Consider the following 12,767-nt stretch of genomic DNA (forward strand, 5'->3'; position numbering starts at 1 on the left):
TACATCAGCATCTCTGAAGCTGCCGATACTACTCTCTCAATATGGCTTCTTAACAATTTAAATGCATTTGTAAGTAGATCTCAAATTTAAAAAGGTACATTTTTGTACTGAATACAGGCATCAAAGAGTCAGTGATCCTTGAACTGGGTAACTTCTGCGTTCCTGATTTGCCTGTCATATCACATTTTGAATATTTTAGGTTAGTTAACAATTTAAGGGAAACCTATGCCTGAGCCAGAATCTTATAAGAAATCAATGAGTTCAAACATTGAAGCATGTGATCTTTGGGAACCATCCGGAAGTCGGGCAACAGGGATGCTGTTGGACAGCTGCAGCCTGGCTCCTCTCTGAGGAGTCTCTTGGATTCTTCCCTTATGGACTTGGGCTCCTCATTTCCCCATTAGTCTTCTCACGACTCTTCCCACAATATTATGAAAGGCAGGCAAAGAACACTCTCAAGAAAAATAGTGTGACGGTAAATACAAGCAAAAATAAGAGACAGACAGAAATCCAAATTAAGACCTCTGTAAGCAAAACACCCTAGTCCCCAAAGTTCCTAGTACTAGTCCGTAGTTGTAGTACGTAGGAACTTCAAAATGCCAGACCTCAAGCTATAAAATGAACTTACGGCAGGGAGAGGGAGTGTGACTTTCCCCTGGATGACTATTTTGGTGCTCTTTTTTAACACTAACACCTTCAGAAATCTCGTCCGTTCTCTGGCTTTTCCGGTACACTTAGGAGTGGGGGCCCAGGGCCAGGTAAATTACAGGCTGGTAAAGGGCTCACAGATGACAGGGAGCTGCTCTAGGTGAACTCATTATCTACCCTGTCTCTTATGAGCAATAAGCAATAGTAGACGTTTAATGTGATTAAATGTCATATTCACGTAACAGTAGAAGACTCCTAAAGACAGGCTGGGTATTCCCCCTTTCAAGCTTAGTCCATCTTCAATAATTAGTGCTATGGACCAAAGCACACACACAGAATTATAAATCACTGAAATCAATCACATCAAGACAGATCTGCAGAGTCCTTTTATACTCCACTCTATCTTCTCCCTGTCATTGTTAGGCAATGTCATTATGCTTATTAATGACACTTAGCTGTATCTCTGAGCCACCTCACCCTACATCCTACCTTCTACCCTTACGAGCACCAAATCGTAATTTCTGCTCAGTTTAAGAAAATCGGCCCATTTAGTTCATAAATATAGTCACAAAATTCCTCCAGTTTTATGGATGGTTAATTTCAAAATCATGCCACCTTTAAAATTCCTATGAAAGCAAAAATGAAGACTCCTTGAAGCTAATAGCAGAAATGCTATTACATATAATTAATAGCAGGAATTATGATAGGGAACCCATAAACTATGATGCTGAAAAATCAGCCACTAACTGTTCCTTAGTAACTTTCTCCTTCAAAATGTTCATGCTTTCAGCCATATACTCATTCACAATTTATTAGCAGCCTTGCCTTTCTGCCAGCTGACCCAAATCAAAAAGAAACATGCTGGTGACATTCCTGAAACACATCATCAGAAAGAAAAGCAGAATCAATATCATACAGACTGAGAGGCTAAAATCTGAATGGCATTTCAGACCAGCCAAGCAACTGATGGTATTTGTATTTTAAAATGCCTGCCTCCAAGATACTCCAATGTGCAGTTCTAACACCAATATCCAGCATGCAACTCAACAAAATTTATTGGCATCTATTATATGGCAGAAACTATACTGGATTAGGTTGAAAAGACTTACTAAAGAGAAGTTTCAAAGCTCATATATGCCTGAAAAGCAGGTGGTCCAAATGGGAAACCTATTCCCTTAGCCAGATAACCACAGTTATGTCATAACCCCAACACTATCCTTAAGAGGAAAAAAAAAACAAAACTATTCATAAGCACACTCATCCATGGTGGAGAATGAACCAAACACGGTGGTTCCATTAATTACATATAGAAGTTGTATTTACTATTTGAAAGAGGGAAGGCAGGGATCACATTGAAGGTTAGCACACTGAGCTGCATCCTTGTGATGGGAAAGAACAGTTTCAATCTGTTAGAAAACTTTATTCCAAGAGTTGGTTCAAACCACCATTGTAACATCATAAAAAGTAAATTTTAGGGCCCTCTCAGCCCTGAGCCGTGGTGACAATTCACTTGTAGATGTCCAGAGCCTTCACGTTCCCCACTATGGAGCCGCTCAGGGAAAGGCCTGAGCTTTGGATGACAGCTCCTTGCTTTATAGAAACCTGGCCCAACAGAGGGGAAGACCCCAAGAAAGGAAACCAGATCTCCATAGAATGAAGGGCTTCTTACCTTTCCAGTGTCCTTCAAATCTTACCAAATGAAAACTAGCTCTTTCTACCTACTGCTGGGCTGGCATCTTATTCCCCCCATTCTTGGTGCTGTAAGTCCCCTAAGCCCCCACAGAGAACTAATACTTCCCTCCCCTCCACCTCATCCTCTGTCCTCTCTGCCCCAGCCACAGCTTGGGGCTTCTTCCCAGCCTTTGCCCTCACAGAAGTCCCTGTATCCACACAGAGACTTTTGGTGTCCCATTTAACCACAAGATAAAAAGAAAAAATATAGGATTTCCTTCCCTTGCCTCTGAACTCTAGTATATTTGCTACTCAAGAGAGAGATGCATGAAAATCACCAGAACAGAGATGGACAATTACTTTCAGAGCTTATTTTGTATTTCTCATTGCACAGACTTATCAGGTTATTCCAGTTGGGGTCACAGTGATGCTCCAGAGGCTCACCTGGGCTTGAGAGCCCTTGGTGCCTGAGCAGCATTCTGAAGCTGGTACTGTGACCTCCCCGTCAAGTGTTGGGGACAAAGGATTGTCCTCGTAGGACTCCTGGAGAATATGTTGGCTTCCTTTGGATGTTTGCTTTCCCACTTGTCAGACAGTGATTTGTTCATTTGGTAACTTGGGTCACCCAACACCAATCTCCTCCACCCTATCGTAGGAAAGTGAAGGTTTGGCCTTCCTTCCTTCCCAAGGAAAGTGTAAGCTGGAAGAACAAAACTTCATGCTATGCACAAAACAGAACTTTTCCAGAATCCAAGAGAGAGGCACTTGTGAAGTCAAGTTTTTACAAAGGGGTCTCCCTAGGACTCACCCCATGGCCCCAGTCAGCCTTTCCTTTTCACACCTCTCTTACCAAGGAGTTCCCTCTTCTGACCTTCCTGTGCAAATATCCATCCACCTTTCAGAAAGCTCCTACACAGAGGTGGTGATTTCTAGATTCATCTCTTCTCTGGCCAATAATTCATTTCCTTAAATGGGAGTCATTGTCCACAAGGAAGCCCTGGGGGGGTGGGGTGGTGGGAGGCTCGACTACAATGCCCATTAATGTCCCAGGCTGGCAAACTGTCCAGGAGGGCAGGGCTTCAGTGTTGTCTCACAGGGAGGTCCAGGAAGGGCGTGACCCTATAAGCTGGAGCCTCTGCTCCCTGTGAGTAGCAGGCACGCCATCTGCTGCCCTGATTTTTGCAGCTGGCTAACTGGTTAGACCACACACATGCACACACACCTACAAAGGACCAACACAAATACTCAGTCTAAACCCACGACGAGGAAGAAAATATTTTTGTAATATTCATTCAGACTTCTCAGGAAGCTTCCCTCTCCTTGGCCAGCAAATCACAAGACTGTGGGGAGACATATTTGTTTTCTTTCATCCCTTCTGCTGGCCCCTCCCTAATTGCATCCTTTCAGACTCCCAGGAACAAGGAAAAAGCCTAATGTAGGTTCATAAACCTCTTATTGTCTCTTCCAGGAAGGGGACAAGGTCAGACCTTCTGCTGTCCCAGTCACCCTTTGTCAAAGAAGGCCGAATTGAGGGAAGAGGTGCTGGAGAATAATACCTACATGGTCATCTGGCCTACATGGTCACCAAGTAAAACCCCTGTGGTTCAACACACAGAAAACCAAGAAGCTACTTTGCTACGTACGCTTCTATATTCTCCAGATTCTAAGTCAAGGCTATTTAATAAGCACAAATATGGACAACACTTTTTTAAATGGACCGATTCCCTTCCCACTCACATATATCTCTCCGCCAAAGAAAACCAATACTGGGGATACTTGAAGTTCTGGACTGACAGTTATCACATGATGTAGAACTACAGTTCTCAAATACAGTGTCTGGAATTCCCTTCAGGGCTTGCTAAAATTGCTGCCCCATAGACCATTCTGTCCAGGAGGTCTGTAATGTGTTCCTCATCCCATGGAGGGTTCTGAAGCCAGTGGTCAGTCCCCTCCATAAGTTAGCTGTAAGAGCTCTGGGAAGACAATGGGAACTGGTAGAACCATAAAAATTATGTTCATTCCTAAAGGGTTAATCTGCTTTCCAGAGGTGCCATACTTTCAACGGAAAAAAAAATAAACAAAATCTATTCTAAGGACTAACTATATAATTAGAGGATTATAACAACCCCAGGGAAGGAAACACAATGATAGAGAACAATGGAATTTGTGGATTAATTAGCAATACAATGCTGAGCTTTCAGCAGTTACAGACTGATAATACAAGAAAATCAGATTGGCTCACAAAACACTTCCTGATTTCTGAAGCCGGTAAAAAATTCACTGGGTTTAAGGTCAAATCTGAAATCTTGCTTATATTGCTCAAAAAAACATAACCATTCAGCAGGTTGTATGTGATGTGACTTTGTTCTGGTACTTTTTCTTTGCATTCCATTTACAATATTCAGGAAGAATTTTAAAAATTAATGAACTTTAAATATCGCAAGGGTACAAACGTCTATCATTCATTTGTTAAGTAAAATGTTACTAAAAACTGAACATAAGGATACAAAGATGGTTGAGACAAGCCCTTGCTGTCACATCGCCTACAATGTAGTGGAGAAGTTGAAAAAAATAAATAATAAATCAAAGTTAGGTATCAAAATGAAGACAAAGTATATGATACAGGTGAAGTATTCAGGATGAAGTCATCTTGTGGAGGTCACAGGGGAGTCAGCCTGAACTGGACCTTGAAGGCTTAACAGTTGCCAAGGGGTGAACAAGAGGAAAGAAGAAACAAAAGAACTAAAAGAACATGGAGGCAGGAATTCCCATAGCAAATAGGTTGCATCCACTAGGATATGGGACATGAGGAGACACTGGCTGGAGACTAATCTGGAGAGGGAAACAGGGGCCAGTTCATGCTTAAAACTTTATCCTGAAGGCACTATGAATCAATTTAAGATTTTTAGCAGATATGCTGAAATATAATTTGCTTAAAAGGAAAAGTCTGAGGAGGCAAGAAGGCTAGATTGGAGGCAACACACAGAGAGAGAACCCATTTAGAAGGGATGACAGACCCGAGAAGGCAATGCAGGTGGAGGGTCTGTATTCAGAGATGTCTAAGGGCAGTGACTCGCTGGATGACAAAGGAAAGGCAGATGGATGAATCCAGGATAGCATTCATTTTTATGGGGCACACACCAGTAGCCAAGTTAGGACATTTAAGTAGAAGAGCAACTACAGCTCATAAGTTCTGTTTTGAGACGTATTTGGCTCAAGTTTCCCCGAGGGTCATAGCAATTAAGATTGGTAGATGACATATAAAGGTCTGAACTCAGGGAGATTTGGAGAGGAATATAATGTTAGGAGTAAAGATAATATTCAAAATATTAATAACCAGTAGAGACAAATAGTGAGGCATAGATACTGACCAATCAGAGCAGGTACCTGATGGACCAGAAACAATTGGAGCAATCAACAGCTACCATGGCCCTATATGCACACACCAACTGAATACCACCTTGGCACTGACAGTCATAGCACTGGATGAGCACCCTTAGGGAGAGCCGAAGAGAAGAGGGCATAGGACAGAAAACTTACAATGGAGTGGTCCAAAGGAAAAGAACCTGGAGAAAGAAGAGGAGAAGGAACAGTCAGAAAAGTATTAAAACCAAGAAAGGTTTGTGTCATGGCAGACTGGGGACCAGGAAGCTTCATTTGTTCCCCCATCTGAATAGCAGTATGGACTGTTAAAGAGATGTCCTACCCATCTTTTCCCCAGCCAGACTATTTGTGGTGTGGATGTCTATAGGGATCAACAGCAGTGCTCAGAAGGTACCAGCAACAATGGAGTCTCAAAGTTCAGGGATAAGGGTGACCCCAGCACAAGTTAGAGTCTAGGGGGAGACAGTGAGGTTCTTCCTAGGAGTGACCTTCCACCTAAAGACGGTGCCTCCCATCAGGCCAAAGCTGAACCAGAGCTGGATGAGAGGGAAAGGTTGACATGAAGCCAACCCTCAGTGAGGGTATTTCCCACTCTCAAACCAAACATCACCTGCCTATCTTTCTCCTCCTCGGATAGAAAACAGAAAACAGAAAAGTATCCCACTCACCCACCTGGGCTCACTGCAAGGCTCTCTCTGGGTTCTTGAGCTTATTCACCACAAGCCTGTAAAATCTCTTCCCTGTTATCCTTCTGCACTTCAGTGTTGTCTTCTGCAATAGAGGATTCAGAGCAAGTTTCCCACACTTGCCTCAAGCCTATCTAAGACAGCAAGAGAGTATTCTGCAGATTCTCTGAGAATTTGAAAAGAGGTGGACAGGAGAGTCAGAAGGAACAAAGAATTGTCCAAAGGGGGGGGGGGGCGGGGAGGAATATACTCCTGCGGAATTATTTGAAAGTGAGGACATTTAATCTTTGATAAAACAAGTGAGAATTTAGGGTTCTACTACAAATGTAAAGAGTTCTTATTAAATACTTGAAAAAAGGTTTACACTTCTCTAAAGAAAGATGGGCTGAAAAGTTCTTAGAGCTAAAATATGTGATTATTGGAGATGCCATAAAGCTAATGTTAAAATATGATTTCTAATTTCAATCTTTTAGGGAAAAATCAAGCTTTGAGTCACTTATAAGCCAGATCCCACGCACCCTGCCCCCGCCTCCCAATTCAGCCTGGGTAGGGGCGACGTGTCCAGGTGTCAAGGCCATATCCCCCCCCCCCGACCCCCCCCCCCCCCCCCCCCCCCGCTTGCATCCGCCTCCTGACCTTCGAGGTCGTGACTAGCGAGCGCAGCTACATCAACCTTGGGCAACGAGATGCAGCCGCGTGCGGCATTCTGGCACTGTTCTGAGCATGCTCAGTCGAGTCCTGACCCACTTTGCAGGTCCGAGCTCTGGGCAGGGGGTCGGAGGTGCTACTTTGTTTCTTTCGCCAAGGACAGAGTGAAGAAGGAGGGAGATTGAGAGTTGCTTAAAGACGCCTCTCTCCTGTCAGCAGTCCCTGACCCGGCGGCGGAACATGCCCAGTCTGGCTACAAGAGCCACGGGGAACGTCAGTGTTGAAAATCCACCTCTCCTAGTTTTCGCAGTAGCCGAAGGAGAAGGGGGCGGTACTGGAGTAAAAGGATCGAGGTGAGGCGTGGCCAAGGGGGCGGGCCGAAAGGAGCCGGGGAGGAGGAGCCTGGCCCAGCCCCCAGAAATTGTCTCCCTCAAGTCTAAAAAGAAAACGAGGAGGGCTGGGGGCGCTGCCTACGTCGCAGGGTCGTGCCGCCGAGGTTCTGCAGGCGTTACTCACAAATAATTTTAGAATAACATACCTTCTTTAAAAAGCACCATATCGTTCATTAGAGAAAACATAGAAACCTACAAATAATCGAAAATGAGGAACATTTAAAATCCCTGGAACCCCACCTCTCAGAAGCCACCAGTGAACGTCCTGCTGTGTTTTCTTCCAGCTTCTTCAGTGTGGGCTTTAGAACTGACAGCAGAGTCACCCGGGGAGACAAGCGAAGCTTTTAATTGCAAAGTGACTTGACAGGTGGCCTTGGAGACACGGTAAGTTAAAGGGCTGGACGTTGGATCTCTCCGGTGTCCCAGGATGGGATCCTAGGAAACCTGTTCCCGGGTGTCCCTAAACAACAAGGCGACGCGACGCTCAGAAAAGTTGCGCTGGAAGCCCTGGGAGCGCCCTGCCCCCTGACAATTATCAGTCACGCTGCCCAAGCACCACAGCGTCGGAAATAAGTGCCCTCGGCTCCAGCAACACCCAAGACGTGCTTGAGCGGGGCCCCGGGGCCGGCGGAGTCCCACCCCGGGAGGCTGCGCAAACTGAATGAGGGACTCCGCGCCCCCAGCCCGCCCCACTCCTCTGCGGGCGTGTCCCGCGGCTCCCACAGGTTCGCCCGGCGCCGCCAGCTCCGCCCCGCGCCAGTGGCTGCAGCGAAAACCCGGCGGCGACACCCCGCCTGGCCCCGCGCCTCCGCGCCGCCCGGCGAGCCGCACTGGGCATGCTCGGCACCGGCCGGCTCCGGCTCCTGTAGGTGGGAAGCTCCGCACTCTCGGCCGCCCGCGGCGCAGCCCGCATCGCTGCCAGGCGCTGGCGGAGGCGGCTCGCCCGCAGTCGGTGCTGCCGGGCGTTGGGCGCGGGGCGCGGAGCGGCGACAGCTCGCAGGCTGGCCATGGCGAGAGGCGCACGGCGGCCACCTGAGTGGCGCGGCGGCGTCAGGTTAGCAGGGGCGCCGGGACAGCATGGGGCGACTGGGCGCGGGTGGCAGGGAGCCCCGCACGGGGTGGGCGGCCGGGTTGCTGCGGACGCTGGGGCCGCGGAACTTTCGGGCGCTTAGGCTGGCGAAGCCCAAGGCGTCGGCTGCGCACTGGAGGCGCCGCGAGGTCCCAGAAGCGGGCTCCTGGGGGTCGCAGGATGCTTCGAGATCCGTGCGGGGCGGGACCCCGGGGGCCGGTGGGTTGGGGACAGCCACCTCTTGGGCTTGTGCCATAATCTTCCTACGGTGAGGAGCGCGGTGTCTACAGTGTGCTGCCGAGGAGCCTCCCAAACCTCCGGGGCCACTGGAACGCCAAGCAGCGGCGGGGGCCTTCGCCAGACTCCAGATCGCTTGGGTCACCGTGCCTCAGTTTCCCCGGGATGGGGGTAGGGTGTACTGTCCCGTGGCCGGGAGGCCCGGAGTTTGGGTTCTGCGCCCAGAGCCGAGAGAGTGCCGCGTCCTGATGCTGCAGGAGTGCGGGAAGCTGTGGGTGCAGCAAGCCGCCGCCTCGCGACTGGAGCTCTCGGAGTTTGTCGCATTTGACTCCATAGCAAGTTGACATCGAATTGCTTCATGGCGTGGAATGGGGAAACGTGCTTCGTTGTTTAAAAAAAAAAAAAAAAAAGTAATTGCAAAGCTTATTTATTTTAAGCTCGACCATTAACTTGCCTTCGCCTCCAAAAACAACTTGAGCTTGCAAGTTGCAAGATTTATAAAGCAAGCCAGCAAAAAAGGAAGAATGTTTGTAGGCACATTATCTGCTCACGCTGTAGAAAATAATCTATTATGGTTGAATTGTCCTTGTTTTTAAGGATACTTGGTAGCAGAAAAGTTTGGTTACAGTGGCAGTCTTTATTTTGCGTTATCTTAGCTTATATTAAGAACTTGGAAATCTAGCGTTGGAGAAGCTCAGTGTTTTTTGTAAAGGTTTCTCACTTTTGCTTCTAGATGAAACACATTTTTTTTTTCAGTTGCTACTATGCTGAACATAGTAAGATTGTTCAGGATGAAATGAAAGATGGAAAAAGATTTATATTAGGAAAAGAACTTTAGAACGATGCGGTTCTACTGGCATTTTACAGAAAAATGCGGTTTGTAGATCCCACTGGAGTTTCTACTGTTGGTTCTTCCTAAAACAGTTGGTACCATTACCACTCTTTGGATTATTGGATTTAATAGGAGCAAGGTAAACAATTCTTGTTCTAGTGGGAACCAGTTCTACCTCTAAGGCTATATTCTGAAGCCTGTTTCCATAAGTACCACTTAGTAGGTTCAGTTGTTTTCTTTATTAAGCTTATTATAAAATTTGTTTGCATTCTTGACCTTAATATGCTTTGGAGGTGCAATGACTTTTCATTGGTTTGTGAATAGCCTTTAATGTTTGTTTTGGCCTGAGATGGCTCCAGCTCTAATTCCAGATACTCTGAGTGATTTCCCCAGTGGGCTTTATGCTTTTGCCTATACATAAGCAAGATTTAAGAACAGGAAAGGCTTGAAATGTCCAGACAACAACAATAGCAATATGATTAGTATTTCTACCAATCTCTTCCATTTTAGCCATAGAGTTTGGCTTGTGGTGTTCATTGCTCCTGAAGGTACTTGTAAATACATTCATGGAAAAATTTAGAAGTTTGAAAGAAAACAGCGCAAATATTGAGAATTGTACTTCCCTTTTCTATAAAAATGCATCACATTTAAAGTCTGCCATGAAGTACTGAGTATATGTGCAACTTACCCAGTACACAGGTCGTGTTCTCTGGCTGCATTCCCTAATGGAAGTCAGTCATGTCTCCCCTTAGCCTTGGGCTCTTCTTGACCTAGAGGAAGCAGCAAGGTTTTAGTTTTCCTCTTGGTGAATGTAAGCTCTAATGCAGATCAGTAGGACTCTTCTGGATCCAAACATCTCATTTTTTCAAGGTTAGAAAAAACAATGAAATTTAACAAGAGGCACGTTGAAACACTGCTTCTGGCTTCAGGGATTCCACCAGAGGATGGAGTCCCCTAAACTAAAATGAACACAGCTGACAGGAGTTAGGTTGAAGAGGGGTCTTATTAACGAAGAAAATGAAGGGTTTTACTAATGAAGAAAAAAATAGGAGGGTAGACTTTGTATTCCAATCAGGAAACAGGTGATAATTGCTTCTTTTTTGTCCCTGTTGGGTTCTTCCAGCTAAACTGTTAGGCGCATCATTTTTCATTTTATTTCCATGTCTTCAGATTTCTATACTGTACTGTGTTGTTAGTGACATTGGAGATTCACAGCAAACTATTGGCCTTTAAAAATAGATATCCCTCTCCCCTCCTCCCCACCCCACCCTCAGTTGATTCAGTCGGTTAGGCATCCGACTTCGGCTCAGGTCATGATCTCACAGTTTGTGGGTTCGAGCCCTGCATCGGGCTCAGTGCTAACAGCTCGGAGCCTGGAGCCTGCTTTGGATTCTGTGTCTCCCTCTCTCTCTGCTCCTCCCCATTCACGCTCTCTCTCTGTCTCTCAAAAAATAAATAAAACATTTAAAAAAATAGATATCCCCCCATTCGTGTGACCATAATTTATTCAACTTCTTGTGAGTTAAATAATTGTGAGTTAAATAATTGAGGCTATTTCAACTTTGCTTAATTCGAGCTTTTTGTTCTTCTTTTTTTTTAATGCAAGAGCTTCCAGATACTGAAATACCAAATAAATATTGTGGCAAAGTTGCTTTTAACCTCCAACATAGTACAGTCAGGTTTGTTAGACGAGTGTCATTTTTTTGGAATTCAGAAATCACTCGGATAGCATCACTTCCCTAACCTAACCAAGCACTGGGGGTGCAGCTTGCCCTTTTGCAGCCATGCCCAGGAAGACACTAAAAATTTAACATTTTGTGATCCATGGCAATGCACATTAAAGTTAGAAATATCCCTAGATGCAAATGGTTTAAGTTTGCTACAGTGCCTCCCTGGAATGGTTAAAGGATTAAGGGGTTTGGTTGATGATGTGATAAGACCCAGTTCAGAGCTGTCAGAACTAGTTTCTAAGCTGTACTCCAAACATACTGTCTTGCCTCTGCCTCCACCCAAGGTCTTCACTCATTAAAATATAACATTCATTTTTCTTCCCCACAGCCTTTAATAGGTAGGCCCCGGGGGCTGCAGAAACAAATAAGGCTTAGTGACTCAGAATCTAGTCAGAGACACATACTGGAGGACAAATAAACTCTAGTGTGAGGGAAGTGCTTCAGGAAGAGGTATTTGTACATGCGACTGAGGAGACCAGAGAAATGAGCCCCTTGGGTTGGAGGAAGAGAGGCCCCCATGAAAATAGTGACATTTCCACAGGAGCTTAAGGAATTCCTGAGGAATTTGGGTGGAAGTCTTCTAAGCAGACACATGAACTCTACAGGCAGAGGGAATACCACTATGGTAATTAGAATAATGCCCCCCCCCTAAGCTGTCCACTCTGGGACCTTGCAGATGTGATTAAGTTGAAGCTTTTGAGATGGAGAGATTATCTGGATTATTCGGGAGGCCCAGTGTAATCACAAGAGTCTGTATGGGTGGAAGAGGAAAGCAGAAGTCAGTGTCAGAGGGATGCCATGTGCAAAAGATTCGACTGGCCATTACTGGCTTTCAAGGTGCAAGGGAGCCACAAATCAAGAATTTAGCCACCCTCTAAAAGCTGGCAAAGGCAAGGAAACAGATGCTGTTCTAAGGCTTCCAGAAGGAACCCAGCCCTGCCAACTCTCTGATTAGCCTAGTAGGATCCATCTTGAACTTTTAACCCACATAATTGAAAGATAATACATTTGTATGTTACAGTCACCAAGTTTATAACTTAGTGTCATAGAAAAGAAGAAGACTTGGTATGATGGAATAATGAACAGAGGCAGGAGAAGGAGAATGTAATGGTCCTTTCGTGGTGAAGTTGATGCCATGCAAAGGAGTTTGGATTTTATCCTATTACATACAGATAAACAATGGGACACCAGCTAAGCATTTTTAAACAGGAACATGCAAGAACAGACTACTGCCAGATTTATCTTCCTAAAAAAGCAATGTATGGCTAAACCCCGAGTTTCATACAGCCATTTAACAAAGGTGTCTAGCCAGAGGTGGTCAGTGACAGATATCGGGAAGTAGCCTGTTCTGTAATTCACTTCTCTGAATTGACCTACAATGGCATTTGTGTGTGTGTGTGTGACATCATTAGCTTAAGAAACTTTTGTTCAGTCTGTAATGGAAGGTCCTAAAGGTAAAGCAGAAGGGCG

The 12,767-nt window shown here is 45.6% G+C and overlaps 1 protein-coding gene across 5 annotated transcripts in view; it reads left to right on the plus strand.

The window, feature by feature from the left end:
• The first annotated feature begins 7,716 nt into the window (after positions 1–7,716).
• MFAP3L (microfibril associated protein 3 like) overlaps positions 7,717–12,767 on the plus strand; it is a 135,924-nt gene continuing 130,873 nt past the window's right edge. For 2 of the 5 annotated variants that reach the window (XM_053901123.1, XM_019441013.2), the window contains exon 1: positions 8,357–8,483. The gene's annotated coding sequence lies outside the window, so the exon portion shown is untranslated. Of the gene's footprint in view, positions 7,814–8,356; positions 8,484–12,767 lie in introns of those variants that run through there. The other 3 variants (XM_053901127.1, XM_019441017.2, XM_053901126.1) reach the window with 2 other exon arrangements.

The sequence above is a fragment of the Panthera pardus genome, unplaced genomic scaffold, assembly GCF_024362965.1.
Source record: "Panthera pardus isolate Hobbes unplaced genomic scaffold, ASM2436296v1 HiC_scaffold_13, whole genome shotgun sequence".
Lineage (NCBI taxonomy): Eukaryota > Metazoa > Chordata > Mammalia > Carnivora > Felidae > Panthera > Panthera pardus.